This window comes from Microtus ochrogaster, chromosome 18 (genome assembly GCF_000317375.1).
Source record: "Microtus ochrogaster isolate Prairie Vole_2 chromosome 18, MicOch1.0, whole genome shotgun sequence".
Taxonomy (NCBI): Eukaryota; Metazoa; Chordata; class Mammalia; order Rodentia; family Cricetidae; genus Microtus; species Microtus ochrogaster.
Window position 1 is genome coordinate 36,265,103 of NC_022020.1, and position 5,290 is coordinate 36,270,392.

Genomic DNA, 5,290 nt, shown 5'->3' on the forward strand with positions numbered 1-5,290 from the left:
ATGAAAACATACAACAGAGTAATTTTAGGGCAAACTTTTCTTTGGCTGGAAGTAAGGCTTCTAGTTATGCCTCATGAATAGCATCATCTCCTTATAAAGCAGGCTATGAGGAATGGAACAGCATGGGCACAGGTGTAGTAATTAGAAAGCATGAAATGTAGCCTACCATCTGAAGAAGGACGCTAAAAAGAAATCCCACACTAGCCCAGAAGTGAATATAATAAAGGGTTATTTATTTAGGTGTAGACTCATAAATCACAGTCCTCTGTATGAATGGGAAACAGGAACCGAATAGAGCAGCCAGGAGAGAGAGCAGTGTGCGCTTTATATGGGCATTTATAGTATAAGAGGCCATGCCCAAGTGGGCTGGTAACTTAGCATCCTTCTTCAACCATCCAGTGCATTCTTCTTCTTTTCAAAAATAAATGTATTTATTTATTTTGCATCCTGTCTACAATTTCCTCTCTCTCTCCTTTCCTCCCAGTCCCTCCCCACAAACTCCACTCTGTTCCTCCTGCCCCATCCCCATCCACTCCTCCTCCATTTCTGTTTAGAAAAGGGCAGGTCTATGACTATCAGCAAAACATGGCATATCAAGTTGCAGTAAAACTAAACACCTCCCCATGTATTAAGTCTGGAAAAGGAACCCAATATGAGTAGGGTCCCAAAAGTCAGTAAAAAAGTCAAAGACAGATCCTGTTTCCACTGTTAGGAGTCTTACAAGAGGACAAAGCTGCACAACTGTAATGGACACTCTGAGTGTTTAGATTAGTCCCTTGCAGGATCCTTGGATGTCAGTTCAGTCTCTATAATAGAGTCTTCTTGTGGTGTTCCCTATGGCTCCTACAATCCTTCCCCATTCCTCTTCTACAGGATTCCCTAAATTCCCCTTAAGGTTTGGCCATGGGTCTGCATCTGCTTCCATCAGTTGCTGAATGAAGCCTCTCTGATGGCAATTGGGCTAAACACAAATCTATCTAGGTGTATTGCAGAATATAGTTAGGCATCGTTACACTGACTTTTTCCCCTCCAGTCCTGTTTGTTTCTATGCTAGGTCTCTGAGTCATCCAGCCTGTGGGTCCTGGTTCTCTAAGCGGTAACAAGGGTGGGCTTGCTCTCCTGGCATTGGATTTAAGCTAAACTGGTCATTGCTTGGCAATGGGAATCATAGTGTAGACTTCCCCTTGAGTTTTCCCACTGGTCACCCAGCTCAGGTCCCTTCAAGAGGTTAATAGTTCTATAATATAAGGTGGAAATGAATCCTAATTTAGTAAAACCTCTGATAATTATAAAGTAAAATACTGGTTGAAAAATATCATAACTTGTTTTGAAACGATGAAGTGTTGCCTGGTGAAAACAAAGCAAGGTAACATTGCATACCTTAGTAGAATATGCCAACAACCCATTTTCAGGGATAAACAATTTGTTTCTGTAAGACAATTATGTCTTTTGAGAAAAAAAGTGGGACATGTCCCACAGCACACACATTGCTTTCAGGCTTTTCCATGAAGTTTCTGCTAAGGAACACAGATAGATGAAGATAGATATATAGAGTGATGGTAGTTGCTGATAAGTAGAGAATTTCATAAGCCTATACATATATGTGGATGCACAAACCCTGAAGACATACACTTGCCTACTTATTGTAAAATCAGTCTCTGTAGACCGCATGTTCAGAGTGGAAATGAACCTGCATGCTTAACAAAACAAAACACCAACCCACAATCAAACAAAACCTTGAAAGTAAATTGGTAAAGATATATAAATTATTTACTAGAGTATTTTCATTTAGAACAGTAAATCCTTCCCTCCTGATGGGTAATACAGAGGGTAAAGGGAATGAAATGATTTTTCTTCCTTAAGATGCCATAAGCTAGGGCACATCAATGTATGGCAAGTTTTGTTCTATAATTATCAATGTTGATTTAGTTTTGGATTTGGATTCTCATGAAGTATTATTTAAACAATGACAAATTGTGAATTTTAATATAAAATAACCTTAAAGAAAATAAAACATCAAACTCATCTGTAAACTTTAGAGTTGCTTCTAGCTTCCCAACCCTCACTGAAGAATCAATTCCATTCCTAGCAGGTGGGCACAGAGGGTGGCAAGACAAAGATTCATCTTGCTGCCTTACAGTCACCTACTTAGAAAGCGTTCAGCTTGGCACCTGACTGATATAACAAGTGTCAGCTGTGCCTGCTATAAACCTGGGGTAAACAAATTTTTCCACCACAGCTCACCAGCACCTTCCAACGCGGGAGCAGCCTACCTTAGGGAAGAGCTACAGATGCGGTCCTAAGAGAGGAAGCACTCTCCAGGTTGGGTCCAGGGTCCAATGCTTCTGTGAGAACTTTCTTATAAAAGTATAAGCAATTCATGTGAATTTTTTAATTAAAAATACTTTTTAAGTGTGAGGTGTGTGTGTGTGTGTGTGTGTGTGTGTGTGTGTGTTTGCGTTTACACATGAGTAGGCTGGTGGCTAAAGAGTTCACAAGAGGGTGTTCTGGAGACAAAGTAACAAAACAGTTTTGAGCCAGCCAGTGTTGTCCTTCGCAAAAGCACTGCACACTGAACCATTGACACATCTGTCCCTCCCAAAGAACACCACCCTTTGAATGAACAAGCAGTCTTCAGGTTGGGCAAAAAGTCTTTAACACCTATTCAACACAACTGACAGAAAATCAGTTTCTAGAATACACAAAACAGAAACAAAAGCAAAACAAAAAAAAACCCAAAATGCTAAAAATCAAGAAAGCAAATAACCCGGTTAAAAACTCTGGCAAGGAACTAAACACAGAACTCTTAAAAGACAGTATGTAAAGAGTTAAAAAAATATTTCTTAAATCTTTAGGATCCTTAGCCATCAAAGGTATAAGAATAAAAAATTCTTTGATATTTCATTTTGCCCTAATCATAATGATTTAAATAAAACAAAACAAACAGAACAAACAAAGAAAAAAACAAAAATCTAATAACAGCAAATGCTGGAGTGGACATAGGAAAAAATTGAATATTAACTTTTTTGTTTTTTTGAATTTTTCGAGACAGTGTTTCTCCGTAGTTTTTGGTTCCTGTCCTGGAACTAGCTCTTGTAGACCAGGCTGGCCTTGAACTCACAGAGATCCACCTGCCTCTGCTTCTGCTGGTGGGCTACAAACAGGTGTAGCCCACTATAGAAGTCAGTGTGGAAGTTGCTCAAAAAGCTAAAAATATGTTTACTTCATTATTCACCTATACCACAACTGGGCATATTCTCAAATGATTCAGCATCCTACTTCAATGATCCATGCTCAACAATGTTCAGGGAAGCTCTAATTACAATACTCAGGATATGGAAGTGACATAAACGTTCATCAACTGAGTAATGAATAATAAAATATAGTTCATTTTTTTGCAGTGGAATTTTAATCAGATATTTAAAAAGGTACGCTTAAGCATGACAAATCGCAAAAGCTAGAAACCTAGAACACAAGTCTTATGTTTGGCTGAACTCTGCTTTTACCACACTGCTAGACTGGTCTCTGAATCTTCCAGTCTGGTTGATTCATCTCTGATTTTCCCAGAATGCTCCATCTCTACCTCTTTCAAACATTTCAACTGGTCTGAGAGTGTCTCTCAATAATCTTTTTTGCTTACGTACTCTTAGTGATGGATGAGTCCAGTGAATCCTGTCAGCTTCAGGAGCTTCCCGAACCATTTTGAGTTGTTTACTTCTTGTCTTAATAAGCTTCTAAGCAAGGTGGATTTTTCATGCCCATTGTTTCACCTTCCTGTAAATATCCTGTGTCATAGATTCCTTTCAATATGGAATGTTTTAATATCCAAAGGAACTGTTAGACAATAATTGAGCTTATCCTGATTTGTCTCCTTCCTCTCCCCTTTATTTCCCTCTCCATTCCTATTAATCCCACTTATGCTCGAACCAGTTGTACTTTTATTCTCATGCCTTATAAACACATATGATTTTATGTATCTATATTAAATACAAATCCACAAATAAGAGAACACATACTATATGTTATTATTTATTTTTCTGAGGTAAGCTGAATTCACTTAATACGATTTTCTCCTTTTGCCTCTAGTTTTCTGAAAAATTACAAACCTCTGTGTATGTGCGGGCAGGAGCGGGGGTTGCACATACGAAGGAGCATGTGTGGAGGCCAGAGCACAGTGTGTAGGAACTTGATGTCTCCTTCTACCTTGTAAATTTCAGAGATTGATTTCACATCAGGTTTGGGGCAAGCACCTTTAACAGCTGAGCCATTTTGCAGGCTCCAAGTTACCATTTGAGACTGCTTTTGTTTTCTGCGATTGTTCTTTCTTTTTTTATTTTTATTTATTTTTTGTTTGTTTGTTTGCTTCCCCCTTTTCAGTTTTCTCACAGAACACAGTCCATTTACAGAATGGCATGCAGACCAGAACAAGCTGGAGTAAACAACCTTTGTTCTTTCTATGTGGTTACAGGGAAGCATTACTAACAAGCTTATCAACTGGCAACCTTGGGTACCTAAGCAGATTTTCAGCTCTCTGCTGGTTTCCCTGCTGCAACCTTGGTAAGTGTTCGGCCCAGCTGATATCTGAAGATTTCAAAGACATTTTCCCAGTCCATTCTGAGGCTGTATGGTTTGTTGTGGAGTATTGCCTTTCAAATTACAAAGCCTGGACCCATCAGTAGTTATGGTGTTTTGCTCATTCTTATTCCATATGTTTAAATATTAATGAAGATTTCGAGCATTCAGATATAGTTCTTGTCAAGACCATGAAATTTGAGGCAGGTGTTAGATTCACACCTGCCTTAGGATGTGAGCCAAAATAGAGACACCTTATACATATTTATGGAAGCCATTTGATCACCTGGTTTTGGATCTAAGAAATCGTATGGCATTTTAACAATCAGTTATTTCTTTTTATTTGTGTGTATGAAGCATCATAGTCCCCAGCTATTTAAGATAATCAAATATATGCTTATACATGCTTATTTTATCTATTCAATTATTAAATAAGCATTACTATGCACTCTCAGGAATTTCACATGAAATCTCTGCTAAAATCTGCTCATAATTTCACTGAGTAACTTTGAAAAGGTAAATGGTGTGGGCATGTGTGTGTGTGAATGTGTGTCTCTGTCTGTATATTTGTATGTGTCTTTATATCTGTGTGCTTTGAACCAAAATTTTACTCTATAGCCCAAGATAATCTGGAACTCACTATACAGTCCTGAATGGCTTCAAACTCATGGCTAATCTCCTGCTTTAGCCACCGAAGTATTAGAGTTGTATATATGGG